This window comes from Brienomyrus brachyistius, chromosome 19, assembly GCF_023856365.1.
Source record: "Brienomyrus brachyistius isolate T26 chromosome 19, BBRACH_0.4, whole genome shotgun sequence".
NCBI classification, from domain to species: domain Eukaryota; kingdom Metazoa; phylum Chordata; class Actinopteri; order Osteoglossiformes; family Mormyridae; genus Brienomyrus; species Brienomyrus brachyistius.
The window spans coordinates 4,884,792-4,907,809 of record NC_064551.1 but is presented as its reverse complement, the minus strand read 5'-3'; the positions used below and the strand labels follow the sequence as shown (position 1 = coordinate 4,907,809).

Here is a 23,018-nt window from a genome sequence, read left to right as displayed (position 1 = left end):
TGGTCTGCGAGAGGCTTGGGGGCGTTCGGACAGAAACGCACATGGATCACTGCCAAATGCTCGCAGGTGGGAAATGCCTTCACCTTTAGCAGCCGGGTCTTTATTTCACATCGACGGTCCAGAACCGTTGCTTAACAAGCTGGGACATTGTGCAGCGTTGTAACAATGCGATCATCAAGGGCGTGTCAGAATATGTCATGTGACCATTCTGTCTCAGATGGGGAAACGAGCTGCAACAATAATCTAATTAAGGGAGCCCAAAATTGCACAACAGATCCATCCATCCATCTTCCAACAACTTATCCAGTATAGGGTTTCCTATCCCAGTAACATACAGCAGAGGGCACCTTAGAGGGACCATTCCATGCCAGGGTACAACCCCTCCATCCCTTCCCCCCCCCCTGCCCCCCTGCTCCCCACATACACATGCATGCACGCAATGGACAGTTAATGAGTGAGTTGCACGCCCAGCAGTATGAAAACACTTACACAATGACATTGTACCTACATTTCACACTGTGTGGCATTGCTCAGATGGTTAAGCTCCCACAGTCCGTGCTGCAGGGTTGTTCGGGAAAGAGATTAACAGGGAATGCTGGACATAGCTGGACCGTGGGGGGAGTATCAGGTGTGACACAGGACTGCCAGCCAAAGGTGTGATGCCGCTGTCCTCCAGTGGGGAGTGGGGAACACCACGTGTCGCTTATTGTTCCACACAGGAAGACCCCCCCACGGCTCCTGTGAAGTTACATCAACAGGAAAACAAGGAGGTCATGGCGAAAACCTTGCTAGGGTCATAGGAGCATCTGTGGGAGAGCCAAGCTCCTGCTGCAGTATTTACGTAGCCTGGGAAATGCGACAATGCTACATGTCGCCTCCTGACATGGGGGGAGGGATCATCAAAATGCGAAACATTACTGGATTCCTAATGAGGTCTCAGCGGTACTGAGACCGTTTGGGAGGGGAGCGAGTTCAGTTCAGGTGCAGTTTTGGATAGATTCTCAGCCTGTGTAGAAACCGGGCCTCTTCGGAGGAGGAGGACCAAGCGGGTGGGTGTGCGTCTCCTGCGTGGGCTCACACCTGGCTGCCCATGTGACAGATCTCCCTGCCAGGACTGGCTTGTCTCTGCCGTGCGACATTCCTGGCCAAGTGCGAAAAGTGCCTTGGCGCTGATGCTTGTAAATATCGCCGCGCGAGCAGACGTGGTTTCTGGGACAAACGTGGGCTTGGCTGTCCAGTAAGCCCCATATTTAGGAGATACTGGGTACCTCAAGGATGAGGTCAGCATTTAATAAGAGTGTCAGCATTATATACCCATCCATTTTCCAAATCTCATATCTCATTACAGGGTTATGGGGCCCCGTGCTGCCTGATGTGGCCCCTGACCACAGGGAAGGTCAACACCCAGGATGGGATGCAGGGAAAATACTCACAGAAAAATCAATGGGCATCTTAGATATACTAAATCCCCCAAGAAGAAACGCCACAAGCCCAGGAATTAAACATCCAGCTAAAAAAGCCATTTCCATTCACTCTTATGGGCGAAATTATCATTTATCGAGAAACACCCAATTAATCTCCCCAAAATAATTGCACTTGCACTTTTTATTATTGCACTTTTTACATTTTTTGAAAAACAACAACAGCAAAAATAAAAGCCAGTAAAATGTTCCTGCCGTGGCAGGCTGTTGCTGTCATCTTTTTTAACCATTAATTCACAGTTGTCTCACTCAGACGTCTTGACAGCTTGTTAAGGTGGGAAATTTGATACCGGGAATTGGAATACTGGGACAAAGGTGGACTCATTTATATGGGTCTTTGTTGTGCTGAGTAATGTAATAACACAGGATGGCTTCTGCTTTCCAACCAGAGGGGGCGCTGCATCCGGCTGCTCGACTACTATGGTTTCAATTTGGCTGCTCAGTGATGAACCGTTTCCTGTTGTCCGGAGCCATCTGCTGCCTCGCTCACCCAGAATGCTCCTCAGCTTCCCTTGAAGTGTGTGCGGTCTCTGGAAAGCCTTGCTGAGCCCCTGTGCTTCTGCATTCATCCCCTACAGCAGGCAGCACAGAGCAGCGGTACGACATGACCGACAAATCACCTCCGATGGTCTCCTCGTCTGGAAGGAGAACTTCCACATTCTGTAGCACAGTTTTCCGACAGTCTGGCAAGGAGTTGCGACTGCAGTGCTGCGTGTTAGGGTTACTGCTGAATAGCTTTTCAACCACTCATTAAGAGACAAAAGAGCATTTCTTGGTACACAAATACTTGTTTTTCTCAAGAACAAACAAAGCTAATTCTTTTTCTTAAAACAAAGAGTGACACTTTTAAAAATCATCACTTTTTATTTAAATCCAAAATGGTACTGCAAATATTTTAATCACATTTTCTAAGCTAGTAAAATGAACCGAAGGCTAAATAAACGTTTAAATAAATGGCTTGTCCCTTCCAAAGCAAGATAGTGACTTTAAACAGATTTTTTTTGTTGTTTTTCTGTTGTTATTCTGCAGACTTTCTTGTGCCTGCTGTGACCTCGTCTCATGTGGGGATTAACGTCAGTCGATTCCAGCATCCCTTTCTTTTCCGTAACCACTTAGCGCGATGCCACCCCGGGGCTTGGGAAGTGAAGGACTCGGGGCTGAGGAGCACCTTGGAGAAGATGCCGGTCCTTTCATGATTATATCACGCAATTAGTGAATTATCCATTGCATTCATTTAGCAGGCACTTCCCCTCAAAGCAATGTGCTTTTCGTTTGTGGAAGCAGTCAGGAAGATCCGGTCACTAAGGCAGTCGGGAGTTAAGGGCCTTGATCAGGGACCCAATGGTGGGGTCATACAGCCAACCCTGAGATTTGAACTAGTGACCTTCTGCTCACAGGTACAGTGTCCTAATGCATCGACACCCCCCCAACTCCCGCCCCAGATCATAGTGACGACAGTTACCCACGTAAAATCTCAAAATGATCCTTTTAACCATCCATTATTTCCAGTGTCTGGTAATAAAACGTCATAAAAATTATAAAAGGAGACATATCTATTTTCTATGCAAATTCAAGTTTATTGTCATGCGCATGCTCAATGAAATGAGGATGCAGGTACACTTAGTGCAAGCAAAACCCATTAACCAATTAAGTGGCAGTTAATAATGAGCTGCTTATGGGTGAGTAAGAGGCTTGTCTCCTGACTTAACCTCCCCCACTGCCCACCCAGGACATCCACACAACCCTGCTTCTAACCCTGAGCTAACCCTTTAATTAATTTTTACAAAGTGGGGTGTTTCCTTGTTCCTGACACGGAACATAATTAAGGCACAATTATTTTAAAACGCCAGCGAGACCAATATCCGTGTCAAATATTAATTTTGGGTGTTTCAATAACAAAATTATAGAGAAATAAGGAAACCACAGCCACATCCATCATTTACTGCCAAAAGTGGTTTTACAGATACAATAAACACATCTGAAATGATTTTATCTGATTATTTTTCGTGCTTTGTTAGGTTAAATAATTTGTTTAAATTGATCTACAGCCCAAATAAGCCATTACAACTTCTAATCTTATTTCTGAATGCCCTGTTGGTGCTTGCTGGTCATTTAAAAACCATTACGAGAAAGATAATCAAACGTGTAGAATATAAACTCCGCATTATCACGGACTGTTTGTGTAGCACAGCTCATGGGATGTGTGATACCTGTTTGCAGGGTGATAAAACAGCAGGGTTACAAATCCATCCGGCTTTGGACAATGGAACAGTGATTAGTGGAGGATTATCATGTTTGTACAGTATTTTTTTTTTACATAAAACAGGAACGAGTAAATGGAAAGGAGTGAGCGGGAAGGGTAGTGCTGTAGAAACACCGCGCCTAACACAAATACATAACGCAGTGCTCAATGACACATTTTTTCAACAATTTTACTTGTGTGATTATTGAGCTGTTTCACATGGTGTCTCAGAAGTGAGATTTATTTTTTTATTGTTTTATACTGATAGTTAGCGAGTGGTCTAACCCTACCAAGTGAAGTCGAATGATTCTCTTGTCGATGTGTTTGCCGGTGCTTTGTGAGGTTTTTGCAACGTGACTCATTTGGCAGATGACATTTAGCTTGTAACCATGTATACATCCATCCATTTTCCAAACCGCTTATCCTTCTGGGTCGCGAGGGGTCCGGAGCCTATCCCAGAAGCTATGGGCATGAGATAGGGACCAACCCAGGATGGGGGGCCAGCCCATCGCAGGACACACTCACACACCATTCACTCACTCATGCACTCCTACAGGCAATGTAGTAACTCCAATTAGCCTCAGCATGTCTTTGGAATGTGGAGGGAAACCGGAGTACCCGGTGCAAACTCCGCACTATTATTATTATTATTGATTTCTGCCTAATAAGTACTGGCTGGTCACCATCTAGTCAGCCATTTTCCTAGATGCCCTCTCTTGTGTCATGCAATTGCTGTCCAGTAGATACTTCTTAATTCCTTATTCACCAGGTTTTGGCCTCCTGCCTCCAAGACATCAGGATTGCCAGTCGCCAGTAATCACTGTTTATGAAGCATCTGAAGATCATGGTTCTCTTCAAGACAGACGAGCGGCTTCCTGGTGGGCTTGACGATTGTGTCATCATGCCTATTTCCTGGCCAGTGATGCAAACGAGTGGCCAGGGTGGTCACCCGAGTGGCAGGATTACCTCCGAACTCATGGCCGCCGTTGTTTGGAGCATGTGCCGCCTTGCCGAGAAGCCCCCCCCCCCCCCAACAAGTCTTCCCTGCAAGTTTGTGTTTGTTCTTCAGCTTAAAGCTTTTTTTTCCCCAAATGAAATTTAGTTTATGTTGGATTTGTGTCATGCACTGTTACATCTGTCTCCCCTTTAAAGTTTGGCTTCCCTTTTAAAAGTTACCCGCTTTAGCTATTGTCTTGTTCTGTCTGTTTGCTCGACCTCTGACTTGAGGTTTAGACAGTATACTTATGCTTTAATTACAACATGTGCGGAGATCTATGATCATCCCTTGAAGCACGGGAAAGAATCGTTCTTTTCTTTTTTTTGGACGGACTGAATTTAACGAACGTTGTCATAGTCCACAATTAACAGGCATATTTTGTTGGCTATTCATTGGCTGTTGAGCTCCGGTTTTGAAGAAAATGTTCAATTAATATTAAATGGAAGTGAAGGATAAACGGAAGAGTCGGAGTTGGAAAGTTTAAAGTGCTTGACGTGACCTTTGACCGTTCCCAGCTCAGTCAATATGGTGTGCACATGAGGGGAAATGCCCTTGATTCTTGGGGGGGGCGATATGTTTCATTAGCCGCGTGATGTGGTCCCCTGTGCCTCGCCTTGACGGCAGTAAACACAGCCATGGCTCACTTGCTGTTGTAATTGCCTTCTCTTCTCCCACTACCACGGTCGTGCAGTGCCTGATTATTAGCTTTTAGCTACGACTGCAGAGAGGCACCATTTACGGAGAACAAAAGCGAGGGGTTACAATAAACAGGGCAGATGTTTGCGAGAACCCGATGTTTTCTCCATTGCCGAGAAAACGTCTTACAAAGTCCTTTTAGTGCCAAAGCACTAGCTCCCCGAAGGTCCTTTTACCGAATTTGAGAACTGCAGTCAAATTAATGGATGATGGTTAAACCACAAGCTCTCGCCTCACAATCCCTCTCGGTGTAAAAAAAATATGCTGAATCACTTACCCTAACGCCTTCAAGCACAGATTGGACGGAATGGGGGGGCCAAGTCATTCTTTCTCGCACCGGTGCCCCCTGGGATTGATGCACCTGGTTTTGCGGTGTTTCTGCCACTTACGGGATGCATATAACGCACAGTGTCACGAGGAAGCCAGAGACTCGTTTTGCCTGAATTATCTGCAGCTGGTGGCGGACATAAGTCACTATGCCGCGAGATCTTCCGTCCGAATGCCTCCTCTGATGCCCCGGAGGCCCTGTTTGCTCCGCTGATCTGGCACCGTTCCTTGTCTCCTGTGTTTACAGTCGAGAGATCCTTGCCTCATCCGGTGTTGAATCCGAAAGCTACTTCGTTGGCTAATTCCCCATCCTGCTTTGCTCTCCCATGTTCATCTTGTCACATCAAGCCAAAACGAAAACGGAAGAAGTAACTCTCTGTGTTCTTCGCTTTTGTATTATCCTGCATAATAATCCTTATAATCCTTCTGTATTATCTGTGTTATGCTGTATTGCTGTATACTATGTTATACTGTATTATCTGTGCTATACTGTATTATCTGTGCTATACTGTATTATCTGTGTTATACTATATTATACTCTGTTATACTGTATTATCTGTGTTATACTATATTATACTCTGTTATACTGTATTATCTGTGCTATACTGTATTATCTGTGTTATACTATATTATACTCTGTTATACTGTATTTTACTGTGTTATACTGTATTATCTGTGCTATACTGTATTATACTGTGTTATACTGTGTTATACTGCTCTCCTCATGTAGGCAGTAGTGGAATTGCTGTGAAGTACAATAAAATACAATAAAATAATCCTCTAAATCTATTGAAGCTTCTCTGTACATCTACTCATTTATTTATCATCAACCAGCAGGTTACCTACTGAGGTGCCCTTAAAACGGGTGCAGAAAAACTGTATTCATGGTTAAAGATGATCACCCCTCCTACTCCACCTCACTGTCTTTTACTTGACTCTTTTTTATATAATGTTTCTGAAGACAAACTGGGAATAATGGGAGAGAACAAAGAAATCCTAGAATTCCCAGGCCTATTGTTGGGATCACAATAGCAGACTACAGGACTGGGGACCTAAGTACCTGCAGCTCATAGTGAAATCACATCAAACGGGATGTAGAGACACACACACACACACACACACACACACACACACACACACACAAAGGTTGCACCTGTGTCCCGTAATCCCTGCAGCTTTTAATTTGCTCATTGATTTATGAGTCTGTAGAACACGCCTTTATGGACTACACAGCCTGCACAAATAGACTACCTCACACAGAGGCATATGGGAATTAGCGAGGAACCTTTTCGGAAACACGCACAACCTCCATGCAGAAAGCTGCCTTCCGTGGGACAGATGGGGCATTTTTTCGCCTGTTTTTTTTTTCTGTTTAGCACGCCTTTCATGAATTATTTCGACCTGATCTGTCGCTGAGCGTCTGCTTACAATAAAAACGCAGCAAACCACATGTTATTCCGTCCGGTGCCGCGTCTATTAGTCAGCACATGTTTGTGAGCAAACAATCGGGATACCTCTGCTAGAAGCTAAACACACAGAGTGTCAGGACCAGAGAGTGGGGAGGTTCGTGGGGGGTGCTGAGACACCGACGGCGGCATTGCGGAGCTTTGGGAACCGACAGGAAATGTCTCTTCCTCTCCGTTGCAGATGTACAGATGACTTTCGTTTATATGTCGGCCATCCATGAGCTGTGCAGGTCTGGGAAGCATGGAAACTCCGTTTATTGATAGTCAATCCCGCAGACAGTTCTGAGTCACAGCCCTGCTATTGTTTACCTGTAATTCCTCCAAATCTACTTTGAGTTTGCACGAAGTCATTTTTGTGAAATTGCTTGCACATTGCAAAGCAAAGTGAGAAAAAAAACATTATTACACACTTTGTTACTGTTTTTTTTTTTTGCTTATACGGAATATAAAATTTATTATTTATCAAGTATTGCTCATGGAAAACTATGGATAGATAGATAGATAGATAGACAGACAGATAGATAGATAGATAGATAGATAGATAGATAGATAGATAGATAGATAGATAGATTTCCATAGATAGTATTTCCATACTGCACCTGCAGCCATCCATCCATTCATCCATCCATCCAGCCAGATTCTGTAACCTCTCCACGGTTACAGGGGGTACAGGCAGGGAACAACCCAGGACAGAGCACCAACCCATCGCAGGGCACACTCACACACCATTCAATTTAACCTCAGCACTGGACTATGGAGTGAAACTGGAGTACCCGAAGGAAACCCCACGGAGTGAAACTGGAGTACCCGAAGGAAACCCCACGGAGACACGGGGAGAACATGCAAACTCCCAACACGCCGTGCCACGGCGGAGACTGGGCTCCTGGTCCCAGAGGTGTAAGGCAGCAGTGCTAACCACTGCACCACTGTGCCACTGCGCCACCCCTGTATATGTGGCTATTAACAGCTAATTTGGAACTGAGCTGCAGCACTATAATTTCTGTTATGACCACAGAGAGGTGAAACGTTCATCGCTAACAATGCATTTCCTAGAATCGTAGCACAGTGTGTTTGCGCCCTTTGTTTTGTGACCGTGACAAAAGCGCGGTGCAGGAGCGCATTTTACGCTCCCCGGTGACGGACCGGCACTGAGCTTCTCGTCATTGTTCTGCGAAGGTCAGGCCACGGCTCTTTCCAGTGGCTCCTCGGAGTGCCTCTGCTGCCCCGGTAGGCCCGGCAGGGGACACTGCGCGGGGCATCAGCACATTGCCAGTGACATGGCTTCTCATTGAAATTCATAGTGATACCGTGTAACGGGGCTTTGTGTGACTGTTTCCTTTCGATTATCTCGGGGAAGAGGTGGGGGCCTGGACATTTTTTTTAGCTTTTTTCTTGGTCTGTCCTTCCTTCTCACAGAAAGAACCTTGAGAAAAGACGCACAATGATTCAGAGCAACCAAACGGACACAAAGCCAGTATTAATTCCAGGCACACATGGCCTTGTAAGAAATCCGTTCCCCCCCCCCATTCTTCCCGGGTTTGAAGCGCAGCAAGCAGATATGCACAGCTGTCAGATCAAACTTGGCCTTTCTTCAAATTGCTTCCAATCTCCAGCACAATCTAAGCCCCGGGGAGGGAGTCAGAACTTTATTATGTTAAATCTAATATGGGGTGCTATTGTTGGGGGGTGGGGGGGGTGGGGGTGGATGCACCGAGGCAGCGGTCCGGAGCCCCCAGTGGTGGCTGAGTGCTGTACCTGTCCAGCAGTGGTAGCTGACCGATTCCCAGGCTGGCTCCCCGATTGCCACGGCAACACCCCCGGAATGCAGTGGCAGTGTTTGTTAAGCCCTTTTGACGGTGATGAGAAGAGACCCAGCCGCGAGAGAGCTTGGCAGCCCGGCCATGTGTGCCGGCCGCTGTTTGGCAGGTCTTTTGTGCGCCGCGGATGGGCCCAGGAACTGGCGCCCTTTTGCTTTCATCCCAACTTTAAAACGGCGGCCTCTCCGAAAGTCAGTCTCGTCCTCTTCCTTCTGAAATTACCTGCCAATAGTGATCCGACGAGCGGGCGAGTCACGGAGGCTTGCTGACATTTATTTATGGTCTGCGGCCGTATCACTGAAAACAGCCCCGGCGTGCCCAGATCTAACCGAATTACTTAATATTCAACAATTCAGAAGTCCGACAATTTCCGGGAAGTGACTTAATGGCCGCTAATGATTTTCTTGTCGTGGCGCCAGGGGTTTTGAATTCCGTGCACAAACTTCACCCTCCTCCTCTGACCGTACATTAAGTTTGTGAGATAAACATATAGCCAGTAGCAACACGTCGATGTTTTCCGAAAGACGCCCGAATGGATGGACGGGGGGGGGGAGAGGGGGAATGAGGGGGGGGTGTCCTGTTAAGATGTGGTTTCTCGATGAACCTCAGTACTTCATTTAGGGTCACCGGGGAGAAGTGGAGGATGGTGCCAGCGATCGACAGGACGTAGCTCATTCTGCAAAGCGCCCTCCGCAAACCTCCTGGAGCAGGAGAGGGATATTAAAAACCCCATTCTGCGTTTTTGGAGATGAAAGATTGGGAATGGCTTTTGTGGGACTTGGAGATGAAAGATCAGGAACGGCTCGCTGAGACATTCTCGCGGTGAGAATGTAGGCGACTTGGCAAGGGCGGCTGGTTTTTCTTTCCAGGCCAGATCATATAAAAGTGACTTTTGGGGTCAGGTTTAGAGGGAGAAGCAGCGACGAAGAAGACGACGACAGCCGGGAAGGAGCGCACTCACGAATACTCTCTGCAGTGGAAAATGTCAAGCTCACCCAAAAAAGCTCTCAATGCAGTACAGATCCATTGATATATTTCTTAAGGCTCTTCCAAACGCAGTTGCCCCTAAGCGACTAAAACAAGACGCAACGCCGAAATTGCTAATAGACTTGTAACAAGTAGCATTCGTCACAGAGCTGGCAAAAGAATGCATGAGCACAAATAATGAAACAAAAAGCTTTAACTAATTTAATTTAGCGTTAGAGAGCTGCAAGGCGACTTGCGGGAGGAAACAAGAGCTCCCATGGCAGATACAGGAGAAAGGAGAACATCTCCGCGTCCAGGAGCAGTTGGCCAGCCAAGGCTGAGGACACGGCGATCTCACACAGTCTTGACAGCAATATTTTTGCGTGGGTGGAACAAAGCGGGCAACAGTGAAGAAACAGAGAGCTCGGCTTCACAGACCGGCCCAGGTCAGGGCCCCGTATGGTCTGGCTTTGATGCCACCGGCATCAGCCTAGTTTTCAAGGATATCTCTGACCCAGTGTTAAACTGGTACCAGTAAATCAACATTTAAATTAGAATAAAGCCAGGGCTCATCATCAAAAATGTCACAGGGTCATTTGTGTTTCTTGCCAAGGTCAATCTACAAATGTCGTTTTTTTCCTGCTATGCTACACATGTACCACAGTGGTGCAGTAGTTTGTGTTTTTGCTTCAAACCTCTGGGACCAGGGCTCAAGTCTCCACCATGGCGCCATGTGGGTGGAGTTTGCATGTTTGCCCCATGTTTCCTCTGTGTCCTCTGGTCCCCCCAATAATCCAAAAACTTGCCATAGTGAGTTGGAGTTTCCAGATTGCCCATAAGCATGAAAACCACGCGTGTTTCTAACTTTTAACTTTTTTTTAACTAACCCAGATTGCCATTATGGGTTAAGCCCTGCCTTGCTCCTGTAGCTTCCGGGATAGTTGTGCCCCCCCCCCCCCACCATTATCCTGAATAGGACAAGTGGTCACGGAAAATTGATGGATGGTTTCATAATATACTTACTATACCCTGTAGATACTGTACTGAATTTCATGAAACACTATTTACACTGTCTAGTTGTATTTCGCATTCAGACACACAGAGGCTATCGCTGTGACTATGTTGATTAACAAGTATCCAGTAATATGATATTATATTTAACTTATTTTGCACCATGACATTCTGTTAAAATTTTTCCACCTCTTCTACTTATTAGTCATTCCTTTCATTTCCTGTGTATTTTTCTGGTTTTACCATTTATAACGATCTTTCTTTTTTCTGCTCATTGCCGAAAATGTCCCCAAGCGACTCCAAAGCCCGTCGCCCTTTTATTAACGCAGAAGGCGTCCGTCTGTGTGCATCCATCGCGAAACCCCAGGAACAGCGCCACCTCTGGTGGTGGCAGGGTATCTGCCACAAAAAGGCGGATAACGGCGCCGGAGTCTGTAATTTGGTAAAACGTGCTTAAAATAAATTGCTCCCACTTGTGTTTAATTTGGACAAATTGCTATCGAGCTCGGCCTGCCTATTGGATGCAGGAATGGAAAAAAAACACACGCTCACACACAAAAAAAAAATCCGACACATCTTATTCTCACGTGTGGATTTGCGAGCCTGCTGGATATGTGGTCAGGACCATCGGAAGTCTCCTTCCGAAATCAGACCCCCTCCAACTGGCATTGGGTCTCTCATAGGCTGTAGCCTGAATTGAAAGTAGCGACTGATGACGCGATGGACTGGAAGGCGTGGTGGCTGAGGTGGATGAGGCACTGGGACCAAGGACTCATGTCCAGGTCTGGATTGGCTGATCTATGTGTCCATTTGTGTCTGTGCCCACATCATTTGAGGATGGACTGTGGGACGCATCTGAGTTAGGGTGCAGGGGTCAGAATGTCATGGACACTTGTCTGTATTGAAAAGCTCAAATGTAACCTTTTGTTTTAAAAAGCACAGTTAAAAAATACTTAAAGACGCTCCACCAGTTACCCCCGGTTCCCCCCTGGTCCATGGATGACGGATGGAGCACAGGTCAATACTGACGTGGAGGCAAGCATTATAGTCACCGGGCTGAGACGAATCATAAGCGGCCAAAGCCATACAGAGCACACAGTCACTTAAACTCACAGCTAAAGGCAGGTTAATATCTAAATACCTTTTACTATATTTGTTTTACCAAGAAGACCCCACAGCGACATGCATTTGACAAATCAGGGTCAGTCCCTGGAGTACTGGGGGGTTAAAGGCCCTGCTTACTGACCCAACTATGACAACACCCTGCCAATCACGGGACTTGAACCAGCAACTTTCCGATGACAGGCAGAACAATACATTGTTATATAACTTGCTCTTCAAGAATACAGAATAAATGTCCTCAGTGTGTGTTATTAAAGTTCTGTCTCTTAATCAGCTGTCATCCCTTCCAAGAAGTGCCCCAGCCTTTGTCCTGTGTAGCCTGGGACAGGCTCCAGCCCCCTCCTTGCCCCCCCAATAATTCTAACCAGGAGAAGCAGTTAGAAGATGGATGGATGGATTTTCTTAATGGATAATAAATGGTAATATGTTATAATAATGCGTTTATAGCCTTAAACAGTTTTTATATAAAGACTAAACAGTAGGCATTACACATGTTCAAATAATGGGTTCAGAACCACAGGAACCTCTGAAATGACGTCTGTTCTGATAAGGATCAAATTGTTAATAAATGTTTGTTTGTTTCATGTTTGCATGAGCTGCCAGGCATGCAGGGCTTTCCCGATTATCTGCAAACCCCATGCTGATAACACGCCTGGAAATACTTCAAGACCATAAAGCCCCCCCCCGCCCGTTTGATGATACGGTTACTGTATTCCGCCCGAGCGCGGCTCAAGGTTGAGGAGACCAATCTAGCAATTTCATGTTCTGCTGGCTCCACTTGAGCTGGACGCTTCAAAGTCATGATGCTTTCAGACTTTATGATGTCAGAGGTGGCGTCTCTGAGAAGCTAAATGACCTCTGATGATCAGAGATGATACCAAACAAGTACGAACAGCAAGAACAGACAGGAAACAGATACTTGAAATCCCCTTGTCAGGATGAAAATGGTGGGTTTGATCCATTAACTCTCTACCCTGGATGAATTATTAAATAAAAAGAGTGTGGTGGTGCAAGGGCTTTACACATACATTCCTGTCAGAATCATGCGGCCAAAGGGGAATTGCAAAGCCGAGTTTTTATATCGGGCACCTTCAGGTTTAAAACTTCATTTCGTCATGTGGGAGATTAAAATACTGTGTCAGGCAACAACGTAAATAAATAAAAACAAGGAAACTGTTGCTGCACTTTCATTTTGAAGGATAAACATTTCACATCTTGCAGACGTGCGTAACACCAACACGCAAACTCGACGAGATCAATGCAATCAATCATCACTGGTCACTCGCTGTAAATATGTTTTCGCTTGGCTATGTTAGTCATTTAGACTGAGATTTCCCTGTGTTTCCTCAGTAAGGAAGCAAAATAACTGTGTGACTTATAATAACCCATGATATTTATGGCGTAAAGAGCATCTCGGTGCCGTGAGCTGCAAGAGAAAGATATTTTCCCTAACAGCCTACTAAAGGGCCACATCTTTGTTTACAGCTTCAGCAGCTTAAAATATGCTTTTGTTCAGTGTTTGCTCACAAATCTCAGGTTATCCGTCTACACAATGATCTTTCTCTAAAGCAAATCTGAGAGGGTCATTAGCACGTGATTTTAGTGAACATTAATGTGGACATTATTGGTCAAAAAAAAAAAAAATGAAACACATAACCTGAGGGTTTTTGGCCACGATTCACGTACTCATTGATCTGCCTGAGCATTTAGGTGCGTACTTATGGACCGGGAAAGCAGAAAGCAGGGGGAAAAAAAATCATTGTAAGCAGGAAATGCTACGCCTGAAGCAGCACTTAAATTGACAGTGTAATTTCCTGGGGAAAAGACAGAGGCTTTGAAGGAGCCTTGTAGTCATACCCAAGCTGTGTTAGTGCTGCTCTGTACTCTCTTTGCTTGACTGTGTTTCGGTGGAGCAGAGCTCCGTTGTGTATGACGTGCACGCAATCATACTCCGTCCACATCGGCCTCTGTATGTGCGAGCTGGGAGACACGTAAACACGGGCCACATACCTTACCCTGGTGTGCTCTGACAGACAGAAATACTGCTGCCCCGAAAAAAATGTGATGTGAAGGGGGCGGAGCCACATGCAGAATGTCCACCTGTTGGGAAAAAAAAGAGGTTGTCTCTTGTAGAGCCACGCCTCTCGTAATGGGCACCTCACAACTCTACTGCTTCCGCACTCGAGGCGTGTTTTTTTTTTACTACTCGGGGAGGAATGTGCTGATGAGACCGGACTCAGAAATAACGTGAGCATTCCTCTCATCTAGCGAGGAAGATGGAACACAATTAACACCTATTGGAGAGACGGGAGGCCGCTTGTCAGGGCAAACAGGCGGGGAGAGCTCTCTACAGGCAAGAAGCTCTCAGCTAGAAAGTGCGATATGGAGCTGGACTAGTCTGCAAGTCTCTGACAGATAACACTTGGCCCCTGCAAGAGTTAATGATTTGGCTCCCGGGAAATTAGAGTCGGTACGTTGGTTTAAGCACCCGCTCTGTAATGAGGCCTTCCCACATGTTCACATGACAAGAATTTGTGTCGGTTGGCAAGCTTTTTAAGACACTGATTTCTATTGCCTTTTTTGCCTTGTCTGGCGGAGTCTACCTACTAAATTCTCCCCCCGCGAATAACTATGCCTTAAATATTAGATGATTGATTTAAAACGACATAAATTATGCTGCGATTACTTGTGAAATATATGCTGTATGCACCGTTAAAACAGCTCGCGTCTATTTGTCACTATTGCACGTGTAATTTAAGTGCATAATACATTCCAGATTTCGGTGTTATACAGCGAAACCACAGCAAGCATTTAAAAGGAATTTTTTTTTGCCATAATTAGCATCGTTCTCGGTTAGAGGCATCGGTTTAACATCTATTTCCTTCACTGAATATTTTCATCAACCTGGCATGTAATGGGGTCTGATCTGAATCTCGAAGCAATGGCTGGATAAAATGACATTACAGGAACCTTATAAGGAAAAAAAGTGAGTTTTTATGCCTATGGTTACAAAAACCAGATTAAGGTTCTTATCAGAGGCAATCATTGTACTAATATTAATATTGCTTTTCATCTGATAAGGTTTAATTTTGATTTTTCAAACTTTTCGGTACTGATTGCATTGTTTCTCTAGGTGACAAGACATTCGAGTTACTGGGGACATTTTCGCATTTATTTAGCACATTTTACCCAAAAGTGGACCGGAGTCAAATAGTCCCAGGAGACACTTGAGAAGGGGAGGGGTCTTGCTCAGGAGCACAGCAGTGGCCTCTCTCTGTTGACTCAGGGATTTGAGCCGGTGACCTTCTGATAAGAGGCACGAAGCACTAATCTGCTGAGCCACACACACCCCCATACTTTCCGAATAAATTCCTGAACAAGAACCGTGATCGTTAACATCCAAAGTGAGCTGTGACTACCACCACTGTACGGTGCAGATTGATTAGTTACCGAAAGAAGCATTTTACTTATTTGCTGCCTGTTGCAAAGAGCTCATCTTTTCAGGGCTGTATCTGTCTGCGTCCAAACAGATAATCGCTCAGTGTGTCATTATATCAGCTTCGTGCTGCTGTTTGACCCTCAAACGTGGTTTTTTTTCCCCCCAATTTGCTTCAGTTGCCGGGTGGGCCTTTTCGCATATTCCCTGTCACACACGCTGAATACAAATATTCACCTGACTGATGGCTAAGTTGTGTTATTCAATAGCGACGAAGCACAAATTAGCAAAATATCACACCATGCACCCTCCCACTGTGATCCAGTGTCTCGTAACATCTCAGACTCAAGCCCATGTGCATTGTTGTACATATTTGTGCGATATGTCGTGTTTTATTCGTAATCTATTAGTGAATGCGTTTCTGTTCCCAGTCAGTACCTGTTAGTGCATATTTTCTTCTTTATGCCTAACACCTAGGGTTTGAGTCTCTGCCTCGGCTCGACTCATGTAGAGTTTGAATGTTGTGCCCCCCCCCCCCCCCCCCGGCCTATTTCCTGCCTTGTGCCTCTAGTTTCCAGGATTAGCTGCATGATCCTGCCTAAAAGAAGCTGATATGGAAAATGGACGGATCTGGTCATGAATGCTAGTTACGTATTTATGTTGCACTTACACATTACACAGACATATTAGGAGGGTGAAATACAGGGAGGGAGCTGATGTTTTTGAAGCGGGGTGGGGGGGAGTGGTTAGGGACCTTTGCTGAGTGACCATGTTTACTGGCACAGTGTAGATGGTTTTCATTTGGACCTGGACCTAAATTCCCAAAAGCATCACATCATCTGCAGCGCAGGCCTGAGCAGCGAAAGTGCTCTGCTCACGTGGCACTAAATGGTCGTTTCCCTGCCATTAAGTGGCCTTGAGCTTGCTGCCCGCCTTAGCTAAAGAGGGGCGTCCTGGGAACCCGCTACGTTCTGAAAGATAGCGATAACGTTTATCCAGCGTTTCATCGTAAATTTAGTGACTCGATGCGGCAGCCAGGAACTACAGGCTAACTTCAAAATGCCGTTAAGCCGCGGGGTTTGACGTGATAAAAGACAGGGAGCCATTGCAGAGCTTGATTGGGTAAGAAGGAACATTAACCTCAGCCGGATGGAGAGCCAAATCCCTAGTGCTTCAGTCGTTTGGGTACTTTGTGGGCCTACTTAATAGCTTTGCAGAGATGAGATACTTACGGGCCACTGCCAGACGGCCTCCTTCATCCTAAAGTAATGCTCTTTCAAGAGTGAAGCCTGAGACAGTGCCTGAAAGACAGTGTTGATGCAGTACAACCATCTAACATGTCTGTCTGGTGCTTCCCCTCAATCAGCCAGATTTAAATCTCAGGTCACAACATATCTAAAGAAGTGCAATGTTTCCAGATTCACCAATATCAGATGAGGGTAAAGAACCTCTCGTCAGTAGAGGAAGCTCTCATAAAGCCTACAGATATGTACCTTTCTACAATGGTAGCCGTGTCTTACAACTCTGGAGATGTCCATAGATGGAATGAATATACATTACAACTGTGCAATCGATATACATCTATCAATCAATTATACCTTAACTTCACTGCTCATTAGATGAGATGTAAATATTGTTAGAGGTCACTGACATCCATAGATAGGCAAGCTAAACAGCACATAAATGTTTCCTTATTTATAAGTAATTTCTCCAAAGTAACATACAAGCAAGGATCGGATATCTGTGTCAGCAAGCCTCTGGAAACTGGAGTTATGGGCCTTGCTCTGGGGCCTACAGGTCAAATCACTCCATGAGTGACCTTCTGATCACGAATCCATAGAGCCACACGCTACCTCCAGCAGTTGCTGGCTGTTCTTAACACCTGTGCTCTATTGTTTAGATGCCTGGATGTAGCTATGATAGGTGCGTCTTTACTGTCAGTAGTATATTACAGTACAGTCAGTCGTGCTACAACCTGGCTAATGAGTTCCTGAGGAACCTCGTGTACTAAAATAGCCACATACAATGGAAAAAACTGGGTTAGGGGAATGTGACGACAAGACATAGTAACTTATTGCAAACAAAATTATTAGTTAAACAATAAAAACAGTAATACCAGTGGTTAATAATGTAAATATATATCCATTTCACATAACAAATAATAATAATAATAGACTAATAAATTATATAATAAACATCTATTGGTTCTATAAGTCTCCGAACTTGGCAAGAGACAGGAGTGGTGATGGGCAAAGTGACTTCATGAACCGTTTGCTGTATTTTCAGACCCCACTAGATGGCGCTCTTTGTTTACTTTGGGGCATGCTTGAGCCCCTTTTTTGAACAGAGTACCATCTAGTCGGCAGTAGTGAGCCACAGCTACCACGTGGCCAGGCATTTGACGAAAACCAAATGTAAGTGAATTTAAAAAGCTTGCGGTCTGTTTTATATATGGTAATTTGACAAATATTTTCAGATTTTGAGAATCTAAGTCTTTGACCTGTCCAATTCGTAGATGTACAAAAGTTTGAACCTTTTAGAGTTAAAAACCTATTCACTGAACAGTACCCGTTCACAAGAACGTCTCGATCATGAATCGGACATCGCTATCATTCGCTTTGATGGCTGTAGTTGCATGCAGGTAATGTTTCTGGCTAAGACGACATCACATTGTAATTTGCGTTGTACTTTTCTTGCCGATTGAAAATGATTCCACGTTGTACTGGATTTGGGTACTAGGCATAATATATTTACTGTATTGGAACAGATGTGCTATTATGTGTTTTAGCAGGATTGACTATTAATTTGTGATAATACAGTAACTTAAATTCTATTTTAAAACTCATTTCGCATTTTGTTGAGACTGACTACGCAGATTTAGAAGTGGACCTTTCAGACTGACCTATCATTTAGAAAGGACACCACTGAATTAGTTAATACATCCATCTGTGTAAACTGTATAGTCTACTATGAGAGTACAATAATAGAAATTCATGCAATATTTTAGCTTATTGCAATTTGAACTCGAGATATAGCTGATTTTTTTGTGATGTTTGGGAGGCAGTGCGGCATTGCGGAGCTCTGGGGCATGAATCCTACAGACAATTAACTGCAAATTGGATCACTTTGGCCAGGGGAATTAGGCAGGATGGAAATCAACAGAATCTCTGGAGTTTGAGACCCCTGCCCTGCGTAAATATACACTGGCACAGGATGACACAGGTGGCAGGGAGACTCATGTCAGACATTTATACCAGCACTAAATAGGAAACGGGTTTACCTTCTGCAAAATATGTCTGCCTGTGACTTGACACGAATGTTGTACCACTAACATACGTCTCCAAAACACACAACAGTTATGTACTGTAATTGCTATTAATATTTAGGGCTCCCTCACCAAACATTCCAGGTGTATTTAGTGTGGAACACTATCACACAAAGCTGAGAACTCCTTTGCTTGTCAAGCCACGTTGTTTTTCTGTACTTATCTGGCCGCAAATCTGGATGGCTAGTTATAGTTATACCTTTGGTTAGTTATACCTTTGGTAGGAAAAAATAAGAGAATCAAGCTACATTTTCACAATGCTTGTTTACTTGACTGGGGGAGTGATTTATTTTGGCATTCGGACCGGGACGTCCTTGGTTCATTAACCTGAAGCTACAAGCAACATTTAGACAGCATGAAAAACTACAGAAAAGCCTTGGAAAGCAGTGTGTAATTTATAGATTTTACAAGTCCATTTGGGTGGCATCGGGGGCAAGGCATGGTCTTAATTATTTTAATATGAACACAAGAAAGATTAAAACTATGCAAACAGAATTATTGAAGTATAATCTGGACAAATTACTAAACAAATGAAAGAGACATTATTAACTAATAAAATAGCAGAAATGAGTCCAAGACCAGAAAAAAATAGAATTCAGGAGAAACACTTTAATTAGCAAGCAGTTAAACTGAGTCCTGGATGCATGATCTGACAGCTTGATGTATATGTATTTGGATATATTTTGATGTGCAAAAATGTTGATTTTTTTTTTTAAAAGTGAACACAGTGTTTCATTCAAATGCAGACAGTTTATTACTTCCATCAGAAGATGCCGAGTAAAAATACAATTACTGTTCATTAAATATCCAAGATACAAGCAATTGAAATCCAGCAGTTAGTTATAGGATGCTTGATGGTTCACATGCAGACATTGTCAGATTAATGCCTCAGCAACCTCTCAACAAGGAAGTTAATTATTTTTGCTAAGTGGGAAAAAAAGCGTCTTGAAAACAACTTCCTCATGCAACACTAGTTGATTGTTGAAGTCTGAGTTTATGTACAGTAATATTTGCAAATAAAGTAAATCTGTGTCTAATAACACGTGACGCTTCCCAGCTGGAGCTCTATCATGAAATGAAGATACTTCATTGATCCTGGTGTGGAAATACTCATTTCACCTACCCCGTCTTGCTCTCCATGACATACAGACACATATATTCGTGGGAGCAAGCCTGGCAGCCCCCCATAACAGCACCTATGAGGTGGGGGGTTAAGGGCCTTGCTGAAGGGCCCACAGACATGGCTATTTAGCCAAAGCCGGGACTGAACCAGCCACCTTCCGACCACCAGCATAGAGCACCGAGGCTAAGCCTACTGGGCCACATGATAATGTAGTTTGTTGCATTTATATCTCGTGTTGTGTATACTTCTGGCTGATTCACATTAGGTAAGTATTACAGAGTCCGCAGTACAATCCAAGTCACTTTCCTAGATATGCCACCAGAATTCTGCACTCACTCTAACATGCTAAATAGCTTGTGCGAATCTGACTTGGAGCCAGCGGTAGCAGATGCTACCAGGGAATTCCGCTCTGTATCCCGCTTGACTGGGGATTTCCATCAGACTCAAGCACCTGGTCATGCTCTTTGGTTCCTACATACCTCTCTCTCTGTTGCCTTGCATGTTACATTACATTTATTTAATGCCCAGTGTTGAAATCTTTATACTGACCCTAGGATTTGAACATGCAACCTTCTGATTGTGACTTACTAAGCCATAGACTGTCGTCAATGCTTTTTGTGTTTCAGTGAGGGTCTGCCTATATTGTAGCTTCAAGCACATGTCCACACAAAGACAATAGCGAATCTGACACAGCGCTCAAGTTGTTAAAGAAATTACTTAAACCCCGAGCAGGGGTCACTCAGTCACCTATGAAAAATGTACGGCGTGGAAAACAAGAAGAGTTCGGCTGGATTAAAGTGTCGCGCTCTCATGCCACGGAGCACAGAGGATTTGCTGCGACCGCCGTAGCGCTTCCAAGATCACGGGGGATTAACGTGGCAAATTAACGACATGAAAGACGCCTCCATCAGAGCCACTTCTTTTCCACACGATGGGCATGGAGCCAACTCACTACCGAAAGCAAAACGCTCTCAATTAGCAGCACCCCCCTGGCGGGGCAGCACAGAGGTTACGGTCGGGATCATCGTCATTCTCATTGTTTCGTTCTTCTGACCTTTTCTCAGTTCATCTTGCTCAGCTTCCAGAAATTCGAAAGTTATCTTCGTATCCCTTGTTCAAACAAAGAAGTGCAGTTTTTTTTTTCAAACTTGAAGTCGTGTCTTTTTACTGTCTTCTCCAGACAGGATGCTGATTCCTGTGGCACCTTTGCCTATATTCTTATGTTCTTCTCCACTTTGCCATCTTTGAAATGTTCATCCAAGGTCACAGGGGGCCTGGAGCCTCTCCCAGGCAGCTCAGGGCACAGGGTGGGGTACACCCAGGGCAGGACGCCCTAATCCCAAAAATAACAATCTTAAATCCTACCCAGCCCTAACCTTAACCATAAATAACCCAAAAATGTTTTAGTTTTTTAATTGCAGTCACAGATTTTCATTAAATTAAATTTCCCCTTGTGGAGACCGAAAAAATGCAGGTTTCTATCCCATTGTAGGGACATTTGGTGCTCACATTGTAATGTATATGTTAGACACAAATACACACATCAAAGATGGGATTCAAACCCCCACTGGAAAGTACAAGGCAGTTGTGCTATGCACCCACTCCCATGGCACCATATGGACAGATACAATTGCCAGAGTCCATTGGTTTCCAAAGGTATCCCGGTTCATCACTCATTATTTTAATGAGCATTCATTGGACAGCTGGGGGGTTGATATCAGAATATCATTACACAGGGAATCAGATTTCGCAGATCGCAACTTAATAAACGACAATGGCGACGTAGAGCATATAGGACAGATATGAAGCTGCGGGTGGTCTTTCCAGAACACTATAAAAAAAATCCCTGCAATGTCTCATTTCCCGAAATCGTTAACAATGGTTGCAACAACCAGTGTTTCGGTTTAAGATCTTTTTGCCATCAAAGGATTTCCCTAAGGAATTGTAAGAATTCCCACAGTAAAACTGGGAATGTAAATAAGAAAAATCAATATCTGTTTTTGGAAACTACTCTTCCTATAGCATACTATCATCAGGATTAATATATGTTTTAAGTAATTTCCAGATGGATATGCAGTGATGACTATTAAAAAGCAGAACTTGAAAAGCCAAATGTTTGTGAGGTAAAATTGAAGAAAATGGTGGCCAGATGTACTACAGAATCCTTCTGGCAAAGTGGTGGACTACGTACCATTTAACGAGGGAGATTTCTGTGGGATTTCTTCACTAATTGCCCTCTCTACATCAGACCAATGCAAATGCATCCAAATGCATCCCGCTGGGTGACGGGTGATGTTTCAATCCTCAAAGAATGTGTAATGGGCATTATTTGAAGGTCATCACTTGCAACTGAGGTGAGCTGTGTGCATTTGGTGCAAAGTTGCAACTTTTCACTGTATTTTAGAAATTGAAGCTGGTCTGACAACAACTCCTTGTGTATGAAACCTACAATATGTATCAAATCCAGAGGTGGAAAGTCCAGGTGCAGAAAGTAGAAATCCAGACCAAGGTTTTGTTTCAACCAACTAGTTGAGTAATCTGTGACTGTGTCTCTTTATACTCAACTGGTTGGTTGAAACAAAACCTTAGTCTGGATTTGTACTTTCTGCACCTGGACTTTGCACTTCTGATCACATCGAAGAATTTATTCATAAAGGCTTGGCCTTTTCATTCGACATCAGAATGCTAATGTTACATCTTCCAATGAACACTCTTTGTGGTATGCAACAGCGACTCAGCAATGTCAGAACCTCAAACCTCCCAGGACAGTGCTCTCAGGTTCAGATATTTAGATTTACATTCATTTTTATTTAGTACATACTTCTGCCCAACCTGACGTACAAGTGAGGCGAATAGTACGTCACAAACATGTTGTCAAGGGGTCAGCTAGGCATAAGTACATGGCTTTTTATCCATAAAAATACAACCAAAAAGGTTGGGACGCTGTGTAAAATGTAAATAAAAACAATGCATTGATTTACGATTCATATTATCTCATATTCAATTAAA

At 44.2% G+C, this 23,018-nt stretch overlaps 1 long non-coding RNA gene across 2 annotated transcripts in view; it reads right to left on the bottom strand.

Moving 5' to 3' along the window:
• The window catches only part of LOC125714499 (uncharacterized), a 127,761-nt gene that overhangs the window by 42,368 nt on the left and 62,375 nt on the right, over positions 1-23,018 (bottom strand). The window contains exon 4 of one of the 2 annotated variants that reach the window (XR_007383762.1): positions 14,136-14,225. The exons of the other annotated variant lie outside the window; for it this stretch is intronic. This is a non-coding gene — a long non-coding RNA (uncharacterized LOC125714499). The remainder of the gene's footprint in view (positions 1-14,135; positions 14,226-23,018) is intronic. 2 annotated transcript variants of the gene reach the window in all.